The following is a 14,958-nucleotide window of genomic DNA, read 5'->3' as shown; positions in this document are numbered from 1 at the left end:
ATGCAGAACAGAAGATCCAGAGGAGCACGGCTGCCTGGGCAGCCAAGGTGGGGCCAGTTCATAGCACTTTGCAGGAGTTTGGTGATGCAGGCTGAATCCGCAGATCCTAAGTCCAAAGCTGCTGTTTACCTCCCGAGACAACTCAAGCACTGACATGTCACTAAGCTGGTGAGAGAGGGAACTTAGTGCACCTAAACTAATCTGTATCTGCAGCCAGGACACTGAAATTAGTTTCTTTTCATTCTGTCTTGCATCCCTGGTGTGCCTGGGAAACTCCAACACCCATTGCCTTCACAGGGTCAAGGCTGTGTGATCTTAGCTGAGTCACAAAACCCACTGTATCATGGACTGTAACATCTCTGTAACAGAGCAACAGCGACTACTTTTGTGCCCTTCGCCTTCATGACACTGCTCAGCTGGAGATGTAACTACACGCACATGTCAGCTTGAACCATCCAGAGGTTTCCTGGGTCTCAGCTTTGCAGCAGCTGATAGGATGCTGTTTTATCACAAAACTGCCCCCAACGCCCTGGATACCACCCATGATTCCCTAATCCTGTCCTTTCACAGCCATAAATTCAAACTTTTGTTTACAGAGTGGCCAAGCTGTATATGAAAGCTTGTCGTGCACAAATTCAACTGTAAACATTGCATCCTCAAACACTTAAATCTCTCCCCCACGAATCCTGCTCATCACTTCCCATGCTCTTTGTTAAGGAGCTACCTACCTCTGAGGGCAACGGAGCTGTTCTGCATGGGGAGACCGACGGCCCGAGGCCACCTGCTTCTCCCCCAGGCAGACGTGCCTCTCAGCAGAAAGAAGATGAACTGCATGTACATGTATAGTGAGTGGCTGCCATGTCCCTGCACCCCCAGCAGCACCCACGATTCCTGTTTCTGCCCTACTCCTCTTCAGGATCTGCTTTTTGCTTGGGCCAGCAGGTGGAGAAAATGGCAATAGCTTCCGAGAGGCAAAATAAGGCTTCCTTCCTTCCTTCTTCCTTCCTTCCCTCTCTCTCCCTCTTCTCGCTGTCCTTTTTGAATCACGCACACAGTGACACATATTCTTGCAGTAAGCAGCTAAATTATTTTCGTACAACAGGCTGACCCCGCTCTTGCTGAGGCTCCTTCTCAAACAGACTGCCCTGCCTGTCGGGGAGCCCCACGGATTTTGGTAGGGGCCTGAAACATGCAGATCATATTCTGCAAAACTTGTAATTACGATTTCCACTTCCAAGATGTTTCCTATTTAATTACGGGTTGTGGCAGCCACAGATGGAAGCGTTGAAGCCCCTGTCCTGCAGCTCTTCCTCAGGCAGGTGTGAGCCTGGGCTAGGCTCAGGGCCAGACCCGCAGAGACAGCTCCCAGCATTGCAGAGCCATTTTTTGCAGGTATGGTGCCAGCAAGCCCGTGTTCACAGCAGGTCCATGGGATATGCATGTTTCCTTTATAACCAAGCAGCGGTGTAACACTGATTCCCACTGGTAGCTGAAATGATACACCATCAGGAGCCTTGCCTATCTGGTACTCAAATATATTATACTTTTTTTTTTTTTTCCTTTAATGTTAAGTCAGATAAATTTGAAGTCCTATGGATAAAATCATTATCCCAGCTATCTAAACATTCAGCACCCACACTAACCCCTTCCTGTGGCTCTTCTGCAAGTCAGAGGAGACAACGAAATACTTATGGCCCAAGGTGGGAGTCTGGAGTCTGCAGGGAGCCCCGCCAGTGGGGTGTGAGGTGCTGGGATGGTCCATGAAAGCCAGGGGCACCCTGCCTTACACTGCCTGCTCTCTTCATGGGTAGCCCATTGTATGTATTTGGGAGGCGCTTACTAGAAAGCAAGTTTGTGCACAATTATGAACATTTTCTTCTCAGGGTCTCTGGAAAAAATACAGGAAGGTCTCTATTTTGTGCACTGTATGATAGACCTGGTTATGAAATGTTATTTTGGCATTAGAGAAAGGGAAATATGCTCTCAATTGCAATATTTAATCTAATAGGAAGATCCTAGACATGAAACCACACAATCCTAATGTGTATTTCTAAAAATGATTGCAGAAGGACCCTGCATTGTTCAGGGCTGGACAAATCATCTGCACAAAAACAATTTTTAACACAAAATTGTTGTTAGCGATTAAAGTGCAAATAGTAGTTACAACATCCTCTGTCTTCATGCTGATTACATTATGTCTGTTTCGTTAGTAACAAGTCATGTTTATTTCCAATTCAGCGGCATGAAGAGCTGTTACGAGCTTTGGAGATCAAGGTTTCAAGAGACAGTCCTTCATGCTCACTGCCACAACAGACGAGACACAAATGGAGGAGAGGATGAGGAAGAGCTGATGTGACTTGCTAAAAGCCATGACAGCCGTGCCTCCCAAACCCCAGCACAGGGGTAAATCTGCTGCCCTGAACCATGGATGAAGCTGCGCTGTGTTGGGTGAGGATGAGCTGTGGAGAGGCCTCATGTCTGACCAGGACACATGGCACAGGCCTGTGCTGTCAGCAATGCCCATGGCAGGCCCTGTGGGCAGTGTGGCACCAGGCCCATCAGCATTCGCACTGCTTTCCCGCTGACACACCTGGTCTTTGGGATGCACGGATGGCGTTCCCCTCTCCTCTGGTGTGGTTGAGGGTCTTGCCACCCCATCACCCATCTCGGCTGCCTGGAAGCAATTCCTGTGTCCACCGCTTCTGGTTGTTGAAGCGTTACAGCAATAAAAGAAAGCGCAGCGTAGGGCAGTCAATGCCAAAAACATCCAGTTCTGAGCTGGAACAGAAACACTACTTACCAAGAGTGAAACCCTGCTGGCTTAACTCTTCCACAGCGAGCTCATGCTTCGCAAGTGGCTTTATGTACTCCCTGGTGATTTCCGTAGGTGCCCATAAGCAGGATCTGGGGAGACACATTTCAATGTTCCTATTGGTATTGTCATTATCATCGATGCTAATTACTTGTAGAGCTATTGTGTGATCCCCAACTTTTTGTTCCACCATCTGTTGCTGTTGTAAATAAAGAAATGCGTGTCGACCAAATTTTCACCAGTTATCAGGAAATAAATATCTTAATTCAAGTCTACTGTGAAGAGACCTCCATGCCTCGGCTGAGTGGTAGTTTCAGTAGAAGATCTTCCTGGTGCTGTAGATGAAAATTATGTTGGAGGGAAGGAAGTAACCCTAGTGCTAAAAACATATGTTACTAAGCTCACCATTGAGCGTTTTCATAAGTTTAATTATACCTAATGCATTAAAGAATTTATCATTTGTAACATATAGTTAAACTCCCAGTGGCAGTCAAAAGCACAGTGCAGCAGTAACTCGAACAGATTCATCTGGAGAAGTGCAAGCAATAATTTTTGTTTTACAATATTATCAAATATTTTGCGTTTTATGGCAGTTTGGGGAGAAGAAAAGCTATTGAATTAGTTCAGAATAATTCCTCATTTGTATTCTCTAAACTGGGCAAACAGTCTTTCACTTCTCCTTTATAAGAGACATTTTATGAGCACTGGGGCTTCACCCACCCACAGCAAGGAAAATAACTAACAATTGTGTTTTAAGGGCTGTGTCACATGCATGTGTGTCGTGTGTGTGAATACTGTACTGTTACGGCTCTCCAGAGAGAAACAGAGCATTTGTGGATCCTACTTTCTAAATCCATCCCCTGGAATGAAAATAAAAGATCGTCAGTCATCCCTGCCACTACATATCGCATGACTTTCTTTTTCACTGGGGTTTCATGAGAAAAAAAAAGATGCCCAATTATAATTTTCATGCAAGCATCCTCACTCTTAAATCATCATATAAAAATAATAGTTAAAAACAAAGTAGTTTTGCACACATTCTGATGTCTCTTGTCTGTCAGATGTAACCAACACTGGCACTCAGATGCCAACTTAACTACTTCTCAAGTACTAATGCACATTTATTTAGAGCGGGGACTTTTCCAGAGGGGATATACCCTGCTTATTGTATGTCAGTGGTGGAAGTATTGAAACACTATTGCTACACCAAACCAAAATTGCCAGAAGAATGAGATTTTCTTCACACATGAAAGGAACAAAAAATATCATAAAACAATACAAATATAACAGATTCACCTTCCTACTTCATTTCTATTGTAGTGATATTTCTACTTTGCTTATAATTTGTATAATAATTTTCCGTTTCCTTTTGCAGAAGAGTTATCTGCAGTGACTTTCTCTTCACCTCCTTAAAAAGAAACGTCTTTGATCCATCAATACTTTATAAATCATATTAATGCAATCAGCATTAAATTATTTTAAATCTACCTTCTGAAAGGAAATTCTGATCTTGTATGAAATACCATGGGAGTATCATAACCTAAGCCAAATGTCCCTGCTGGACATTTACTGCATAGCTACATGCTGGAGGCCAGCGTTGACCTACATGCTTGTGAGCCTCTTCTAGGCCAGGCAACCTGCAGCCTCTGCTGTAGGTTCCTCCCACTCACTCCCTTTATCCACATACCAGTATAGATTGTATAGACCTATAGATACACAGTGTATATCATGATCCTCTACCTATATATGAGATGCTCTGGGACAGCTGTAGAGAACACCTCTGAACTAGTGATAACCACTGAAACCAACCTATTAGTTCATCTGGTGTTATCCAGAACCCAAATCCTACAGGAAACCTCATTCTGAAGTAAATTCCTTCTACTGAATTTTGTTTTAAGCTACATAAGAAATCCAGCATATAAATCTCTGCTTGCTTTCCCTACCACATTCAGCATTCTTTGGGATTTAGGTCAGTAAGTTCTTATTGTTCATGACACCCCTCCTACCTCCTCACCCTCCCTTTGGTATTTCCTTCTTGGTTACTCTCTTCATCTCATCAGTGTCTATCTCTGCCTTTGTCTCTCCCCACTCTCTCTCTCTGACCTTTGAAGTACAATTTCTTCAATTCCATTTGGTCCATCAGTGGAAAAGGGCATTTTTGCCCACAATACCTGCCTTTTAGCCTCTTCCCAGCTTTTGGCAAGCACTTTGATGTCCTGGATACATGTTTGGGCCTTTTTGTTTGTTTCGTGGTCCCTGGTTGTTACACATCTGCAGTCTACACTTGCCTCTATCCATCTCCCTGAGACAAAGAGGCTTTTTCCAGCTAATGCACGCTCTTCAGCATCCCCACTCTCAGACTGAAGTCATTACTGACTTCTTTTTCTCCCCTTTCCTGTTTCTGTTTGCATGACAGGATACTTACAAGCTATTTTGCTGCTCTTGTAGGGAAGGGATTGTACATGAGTATCTTCAGCTCCATTAAAGCACACCCATTGCACCCAGAAACACCATCTGGGCTGGAACTGCCTCTTTCCAACCTTGGTGCATCACAGAGGGTCACCTCTGAGGCCAATGATGTGGCAGCTACAGGGCATCTTCAGCTGGGGATGTGGCTGTGCCTTGCTGCTGCAGGCACTGTTGTGTCCTGTACCTTTTATCTTGGAAAAAAAGACAGAAAAGACTGAGTCCACTGCAGTAGGCTCTTTTACATGGATTTTCTACTGCTTAGACCTTCCTCTGTGTGGAAGAACCTTAACAGAGGGGTCTGGTCTAAATAGCTGCAACTTAGCTCAATAACATGACACCTCCTTTCCTGGCAATGAACTTTGTGCACCTCAGCTTCAAACTCTAATAACCCTCTTAGCCAGCTAGAAATACGGTGTTCATGTTTAAAAGGTAGATAAAAGGTTTGGCTTCTGTGAAATGTGTTTCTAATTATGAACAGGCTAGATGACTTTTTTTTTTTTTCCTTGAAAGATGCATTTCTCTAGATGTTTTGGTTTGAACGCATAAAATTGTTCAAGAAGCTGATGAAAATTCAGATAGCAGTCATGCAAGTCACCCTCTAGTATGAAGAATTCAAACAGATTTTCTGATCTGATGACTCTGAAATGCAACCCCCCCTCCCAAAGAAAAACCAACAGCCTGAAAACTCCCCAGAAGCCCCAACCACCACCCAATTGAAAAGTACAGTCCAATAAGTGTGGCCATTTAGTGTGGCCACTAAACTTATCCGAAGTTTCAGGATAATCTGTTTGTGGCTTGCAGTGACACTCACATACTCCTTTAACCACCTGGCACCACAGATGTAACCTCAGCTTGAAACGTGCAGCCCAGCTCATCGGCACCAAGAGCCACTGCCCCCTGTGCCTTGGCTCCCTGGTGAAGGCAGCCAGTCCTTTTACAAAAGGGAAAGGGGGTTTTGAAGCTTTGTACTACATGAACAACCTGGAAAAGGCCATAAGGTTTTGACCACCAGCTTGCTACCTGCAACTGCCCTGGTTCCCTCACACTTACCAGCCAGACTCTTCTTATCTTACAGACCCACCTTTGAAGAAAGATAAAGAAATGTCAGTAAATGCCTCTCTTCTAATAGAAAATAAGTTCCTTTTAATCCTAATATTTTTTAGCAAGACACACAAAGTACAGTTGTAAGAGAGTTGTGATGGATGGTATGTAAGTTGTATCTACATATTTTTTCAGATATACAGTAAAATTTTTAAGACCATCCAACTTTCCCAGATGTATCTTACACTGATGGACAACCAACACACATCTATGTTTGTCTTCTGAAAATGTCCTCTGTAGTTAACTTGGAAATATCTCACAATATAGTTACAAAATTGAAAACATTAGATTGTGGTTTGATTGGCTCGGGAGCAGGATAATGGCCAACTTGTCAGATAATTTATTTGCAATGAATAATTTAGTCTTAATTATAATCAGCTGAAGTTTTAATCCCTTATATCTTTCACTAATCAACCTCACTTAGCATATGGAGAATCAAGATAAATTCACCCTTTTAATTAGAAAATCAGAAACCTTTACATGCTTGTTGGTTGATGATAGGTCTCATAAACGCACGTCACTGAACTGCTGATGTTTCAGAAATTCTGCCTCATACAATGCAGCTCCTTGATTGCAGGAGGTGTTTTTAATCATGAGGTTTAACTCTGCAAGGAAGCCCGATGTCAGAATAGCACTTCTGATCACGCTTTTTGACCCCAGCCTTCTTTTAGACACCATCAGTCTCTGCTCAGTGGCACCCAGGATGTGGCATGAAGTGACAAGGCAAAGGCCCCATGGCACCTTATGGCAGGATCTCATTTTTCTGGTGCCCTGGATGGACTTGGTGGCCTTTCAGATGACAAAGAGATTTAAGATGCTCAGGAGAATATGATCCACTTTTGATAAAAGATGCAAAAGAAAAAAGGTTTTAGAATACTTTATTACTAGTGTCAGCTTTTAGAGAAGTATCTTCTCCTTGACAGGGTATAATTTTCTTGTATTTTCTGAGTAGCCAGACTAAAGAAGGCAAGGTGATTATTAAACATATTAGCAAAGGCTAACAAATAAGAGTCCTGGCTCTCAGGTGATGAAAAAGCAAGTGATGTATTGGTCCTGCTAACAGGCAAGTTAATGGGATTATAAGTGGTGAGAGAGCCACTGATAGTCGCCCCTAACCTTAGAGAGAATAGCTTCAACAGTAGGGAGGTAAGGAAGGAAACGGCTTTTGCAGATGGTTTCTTTCCCACTGGAAAGGCGCTCTCATAGGAGTAAAAGTTCTTCTTCCCTTTTCCCCCAATTTCTCTTCCTCTTTTCCTATTCTAAATTAAGAGGAGTATGGCAAAGGTTGCACCACAGCCACACATCTCTCCCTCCCTAGGCTGCCCCGCAACCTCTGTTCCTTTTTCAGACTTATCCTGAAGACAGTGCTAATACAGAGCAACTCATCTGCTGTCCCGGACCCCCAGAGACAGAAATCTGCCCTTCATTAAAACTCAAAACCTTTATCAAAGTCAGAGATACTTATTTAGGAAATGGAAACAAAATGAGGGATGTTTTACTGCATTAGGTCTTCTCCGAAAGAGAGTTTTGTTTTGTTTTGTTTTGGGGGAGGGATAGGGGGACAGAAATGACACTGTTTCCTTTGATAGCCCAGGCTTCTTCATTTCCAGTTGTCTTTGTAAGTGAACTCTTTCTTCCTTGCAGTAATATTTTTAATAGATTAAAAAGCAAGGCGAAAGAAAGGGACACATGATTTTCCAATTTTTCCCCAGCTGCGGATCACAGTTAGATACCCATAGTCTGAAGTAATGCAGTGTTCATGAACGCAATTGATCTTTATCAGGATAATGGCACCAATGTAATGTAAATACTATCCTAGCTTTTCATTTCTTGAAAGCTGACACCGTACCTTAAGCAGCTGTCCATTCCTATCAAAACCAAAAATGACGAGTACAAAGGGCTTTAAAGGTCACACTGAGAGCAGTAGCTGAACCATCTCCACTGTTTTTTTTTTGCCTCCTAATGATGGCATCTGCTGCTTCCACCTTCCCAGGACCCACAAGTAGGATGAGGTGACTGTCAGCTCTCAGATGGGAGACCTAAATTACTAGACCAGAGGTGCTGGAGGTGGCGATGCTGGTGACTCATTTTGTGACACATTTCCTTCTGAGTCACGGCTGAATCAGGGTCCCGTCGGGATGCTGAGCAGCATCAGTAGAGGCTGTTTCTGTCTCCTGAAACCAAGAAAGCTGCCTGTAAACAGTGAGGTTCTTCAGCGATTTTTGTCTGACCTGGAGAGAAATCACAGAGATTTTTCATTTATTTATTTATATATCCTCTCAGAATGGGCTGTGATTATTCCTCACACTGTGCTTAGGTTCCTACTGGTCTCTGATCTCAGCAAATCACATCAGGGTCCTGCGTTTGCTACATGAACAGAAGTCCTGAGCTGGGATGCTGATCCTGTACAGTAACTTGTGATTAACATGTAGGCACCTTCCACACCTCGCCTGTGCCGAAGTTTATCCAAGAGTTTTTACTACTGAATCTTTGACAATAAGTTATATTATGCCATAGATTTTTAGATCACGCTACTTAAATAAAATATTTCGTAAAAGGAAGGACAATGAAATTCACTGGGGGCTATCAACTTAACTCTCATAAACAAAAATAATTTTCCCACTTAAAAAAAAAAATAAAATTCCACTGCAAGCTCCTTTGAGGATATAAGCAAGAAAATTAATATTTTGCTGCTAGTGAAACAAAAATAATCCATAATGAGTAAAAAAAATCTATTTTAAATTAATACTTAGTGCAAGTGACGTTAAGTGACAAAAAATCAATGCTACAGCAAATACTTGTCATAGTAATGTTTCAATTATGATGTGCCAAAATATAGGATGAACAACAGTTGTAGAAAGAGGTAACACTTTTGCTACACCATCTCCAAAAATTGAAGAGGCTCCTGAGCACACATCATCTTCTGACAAAGAAGTGTCAAAATCCCAAGGTTAGAAACATTTATTTTTGATATAATTCTGTTAGACTGATGTAGGAATTGTTTGTCTGAAAGTGTGTTAATTTAATTCAACTACATCAGCTGATTTAATAAAAAATATTATGCCTGCCAACAAATGTTATAGCGAGAAGTGAAATGTAAGCCATCACACATCTCATTGTTCACTTTATTTTATGGGCTGCAATATTAGATCACATTACTTATGCTGGTAAACTCAGTTTCCTTGACATTATTTAACTGTGTGCCATCTTCATAATAAAGCTAGATTTAGGAAAAAAAAAAATTTGACTGTTTTATATTTAAAATCAAAATAAGCACAAGCACCCCATCTTCAAAATTAAGCAATGATTTGGTGATGCTTAACCAATGCTTTGTTTTGTAAGTGGGTACCTAACAATGAGGAAAAAAAAAAAAGGTGAAAAGGTGAACTCCATATTTTAAAAGGAGCACATCAGGCCATACAGCCTGTTTATGTGAGACCTTTTAGCATTTAGAGGTATATCACTTCACATTATTTTGTGTTTGATCTCACAAACTCAGCAGATGAGAGCCCAGGAAGTATCACAGAAAAGCAGACGCTATTGCAGTTGTAGTAATTCACTGGGCGATGTTCTTTTGGAGCCACTGGGCTAATAACCAGTATCTAAATTAAATGTTTGATATAAGGAAATCTTGTGACAAACTTATACTTTATCCAATATTTTGTTGAACTTGCAATGCTCCTTCAAAATTATTTTTATGAATCAATTTTCTGACAGAACCCAGTTCAGCCAAAATGATGGCTAGATTGTCACATACAACTTTAAAAAAATAATGCAGGAATTAGTAATTTCAATGAAAGCAACAGCTTGTCTTTTTACTCAGTAATCTAGCAACACAGATAAACTATAATCTCAATCTGTGACATCTGTCTGTTATATTAACTTTGAAGTATTCAGTATATTGCTACTTTTTTTTTTTTTTTTTTTTTTTTTTCAGTAAGATGTAAGCAATAACAATTACAAAATTGGAAATCTCCCGTAGGTGGGAATTTGGAATTCATCCACTCCTTTTATAATTGCTTTAAACTTCTGGAGAGTCAGTTTCATTGATGATTAATGTCCTGCGTTTGCAAATAGGACTTGATGGTGCTGAGATGCACCGTTGAGTGAATGCGCTGATATATGGAGCCCATGAGAAGATATTTTGCAGATGTTGTTTCCTCTTGGTAGTGGTAAATGAAGTAAGCGCCGTGGTAAATCACACACGTGCATGCTGTGGCGATGACTGAATCCCAACAGGAGGCCACCTGTGGGAGATGCTGTCTCCAGCCAGCAGTTTATGAGCCCTCTAGTGGCCCTCCCCGTGCTTCACTAGCCACTGGGGAAGCTGCACGTGTGATTAGGTGGACTCTCCTTGGTACATTGGGCCAGGGGGACAAAATCTACATTTCCTTTCTGTTCCATGGTATGAGAACAGAGAGCGTGGACAGAACACACGTCCCTGCTTCTTCACATCACATCCATCCCAGCAGCCTGGGAGCATGCACAGTCGCATGGAAGTGGGATGCTGCCTGTCACAGCCACCCCTCCTGCAGGTTTCCAGCCAATTCAGTAGCTCTGGGCATTTTCTCCTTCAAATTTAGGCAGGTGTCCATGCTGAGCCTCCATTCACATTGCTTTCCCTCCAGGAGCATGTTGGTGAAAGCAGGAGGTGAGGTTGGGAGTATAAACTGAGACTGGGCGGCTTTAGGCTCTCCAGCTTGGTTCTGTCTCTGAGAGCACACGACCACTGCCTTATCTGCTAAATCACACCAACTGCCTCAAAATGACTCGTTTGTCTGTCCTTAATCATTAATGTCCAAATGATTAGTTCTGTTTCATGTTCCTTGAAAGTCTTGAATCCAGAAACAGCCTGAGTACTTCTCCCTGTACATGTAAAACAATTTCTGTGGCTCCCCACCAGCCAGCTATAAATAATCCCCGTCCCCTGCGATCACCACATTATAGTGGGATGCGTTAGTGAGATAATTTCAGGCACACAGCCAGCTCTGAACAGCACTGTACATCTCTGTCCCATCACACACACCTCTTCTAGTATCTCCTTGTGAAAGTTACCACCAGAAAATAAATGCTTGCTCTTCTAATTCTGTGACAGTGCGTGTTACAGCACGGCAATGCCGAATATATGCACTCCATCATGCAGCACATGGGATGAACACAGCTAAACTTGGCTGTTCCTGATGCGGCCTACAGGCACCAGAGCTTGGTGGCAAAACCTCGGTGCCATCACAAAAGACCTTTGACGAACCTGTGTCCGGGGCATCAGTGAAGGTTCAGCAAAGACGGAGCAGAGCTCAGAAGTATGAAAATGGAAAATGTCATCTGTCATGTTGGATTTAAGGGTCCATTTGCCAAGCAAGAGCATGCCACACGGCTGACTGAGCGGCGGTGTGACAACCTGGGAGGACACGAGCTGAAAGTCCCGGGTGCTGCCTTCCCCACCCACAGCTGCCCAACCCCACCAGGACGCAGCACACAGTGAGCAGAAGGGACTGTGCCATCCTCAATCCTGAGACAAAACATCCATCTGTTTTTGGCCCAGGGCATCCTCCCAAAACAGAGGCTGACCCTTTACAGTTAGGTACCTGCTTGCCACAGACTAAGCTCCCCATCTCCCCTCTAGTTCTGCACATCAGCGTGGTGTTTGCTTTTTTCACCTGCTGGAGTCTGTAAAAGCAAACTCCACAAGCACTTCATGGCAGTACATACAGTATTTCCAGCAGAAAATAAATAGCTACACTCTTTGCCTTCCCACAGTCCTTGGCTTTTTCACTTTCCTCTGTCTTTTTCTATCTTTTTAAAAGGGAAAAACAAAGAAAATACTAGTTTTTCTCCCTTCCTTTCCATTTTAATTCCTAATTTATTTCAATAAAAGTCCTGTCAATAAAATGTAATCAACATCTTCTTAATTTTTTTGAAGTTGTGCACCAGAAAAGTAGTGATGCTGCTGCTGTCATATGGATTACATAAAGCAGTTCATCCCATAAACAAAACAATACAGTCACAAATGCTAGTGCACTGTAACAGAAATGCCATGTAGTGACACGTTTTCCTGACAAATTAAAAGACCCTTGAAATACTCGATAACAAATCATAGGATATTGGTGAAAACTTCTCCCTCATATACACAGAAGCTTGTTAAAAGCAAAGAAAGAGGTAGATAAAAATATGCATAACTTCAAAACATGAGAATATTTTTCAGTTATGTTGTTATCATTTTGTAAACTGTGGAAATTATTTGACTAAGTCACATAAAACTTAAGCAAGTTTAAAAATCCAGAGCATCAGTCAAGGGATTTTATTTCATCATGCCTTGCTTAGCTTCAAAATGATTTTCTACTTCAGTGGACTTTGTGGAAGGAAGAGTTTTATGGTGCATATCTGTATCTTCATTTTGAATTTAACACTAAACTGCAATTATATGCTGTGATATAAATATTCATAAACTGCTGTCTCCATGGGGAAAATATTCATTTAAAGTAAACTTCAGTAAAAACTGACTTGATAAAACTCTTGTACATCTGAACTGGCTTTTTGGGGTGTATGAAGCAGTGTGTTATTGGGTGATGCTAGTGAAATTATATTAAAACTAATACAAATTTTCTGGTGGATTTCATTGCAGAAGAAAGCAGTGGAGAAGTGACAGAGTTCAGATGAACAGAGAGACAGAGAGTATGGAACCCAACCAAACAACCTTTGAAATCCTAAAAGCAGCCATGAATCAGTGATTTTGTCTGCAAAAATCTGGGCAGACAATACACATTTATTGTAATTACTTTGACCTGCTGAATACATTATACAAGAAATTAAGTGTTAACATTTTATGCTTTATAGACCTCTTTCTGTGGAGAGCATAGATTTTAGCTGATTCATGAAGACTGATGAAAGTCTTTTAAAAAGTTTTGTAAGTGCATGATTAGTATTGCTTTTGGAAAAAAAAATGCAAATGTTGTATCCTTACTTTAGATGTGTCTGGTTGTATAAACAAATATGATTTAATAAACTCTAGAAAGGAATGGAAGCAAATAACCCTTATAAAAAAAAAATAATAATAAAAAAAAATAAATTATGCATTCAGATCACACCACAGTACATAGTGTTCTTGCATGTTTAATGAAAATAAAATTTTCAACAACTTCCAGATACCACTGGTGAATAAAATATAAGTATTTTCAAATATCCATCTACTCTTTACATTCATGAATGCTATAGGCTGCATGTATAGAGCACCCGCAGCTATACTGTGGTTGAAACTCCAAGGTGCTGACAGCACAGACAGGCCTCTCTAACCCATTACAGGCAGTCCTCAATGAGTTATATTGAAAATGTTCATTCGAAAAAGGAAAATATTAGCCTAAGTGGTCTGACCGAAGCACAACATTACTAAAGTGGCTTTCTGTACGTGTGGTCAGCTGTGTACCAGCAGTGTAGGTATGGAGTTTTACCGTAATGAAGACATCCTGATACCTCCACAAAGCTGTAAGGAGATGACAAGACAAAACATCTGCTGCTCACCCCAGACTTTTTTTCCTTTTTTTTCTGCTGGAGAGGAACAGGCTCCGCCAGAGGGCAATTTGTCTTATCTAGTCGGGTCAGATAAATCAACCTCCATGAGTATTTACTTCACTGTACCAGCTAGAAAAAAAAAAAAGCGTCAACCGTCTTAGACCTAATTTTTAGGCCAATACAATTTTTATCTCCCAGCTAGGTCCCACATTCAGTTATTCAAGGAAGGATTGATTTAGCCAGGTGGTTTCTAGCCCACCAAAAGCTGTCTTGAAGGTTACGATGGCTGTCAAGGGTTGCTCCACAGAGGAAAAGGAGATGCCCAGGAGGAGGAGGCCCTCTACAGCTCTCACGCCCTCTAGGTCGAGTCCCAAGCTGCAAACATAGACTATTGCAAGTGTCTCTTCCTGAAAACCTTAAGCAAGAGGAAATCTACCCATAGCTGCAGCTTTTAGAAAGTATAAGACAAACGTTAGGAAGTACCCAAGAGGTTTGCAAAGTGAGCCACTGTATTTGCCTGCTTGTGGCAAAGCCTGATGAGGGAGGTATCTGTATCTCCACGGTGCCTTTTGTCATGAAAGTGGTTCCCTCCAGATTTCATTGAACTCAAAATGCCTTTGTGTTTTGTTGCAGACCATGTTGTGCCCCTTGATCACCTAGACCTGACTCAAGCCCCATAAAGAAAAAAAAACAACCTCCAAATCTGGGCTTTGCATTCTGTATTGGCAACTTTCTCAGGTATTGCAGTGCAGAGCAGGCACTGTGGAGACCTTCATGAACAAGCAAGAGGGTGCTTAATCCACATCTCTTTTATTCTCCTGCACTCACAAAATCTCACATAGTTTTCTTTTTTTATTAGCACAATTCTCTAATCTTCCCTGGCTACATTCTGAAATGCAATATAAAAAAGCATCTGAGTAACAGTAACAAAATGCACATTTTGAAACCGTAAAGTTCTTCTTAATTCCACAGATGGGGCTGTATTGTTGTATACTAATCCTTTTTTATTCCAATAATTTCTCAGTACTTGGATGTTTCATATATTTATCCCAGAACTTCCCCCCACCCCC

The sequence above is a fragment of the Anas platyrhynchos genome, chromosome 1, assembly GCF_047663525.1.
Source record: "Anas platyrhynchos isolate ZD024472 breed Pekin duck chromosome 1, IASCAAS_PekinDuck_T2T, whole genome shotgun sequence".
Lineage (NCBI taxonomy): Eukaryota > Metazoa > Chordata > Aves > Anseriformes > Anatidae > Anas > Anas platyrhynchos.
This window is presented reverse-complemented; position numbering follows the sequence as displayed.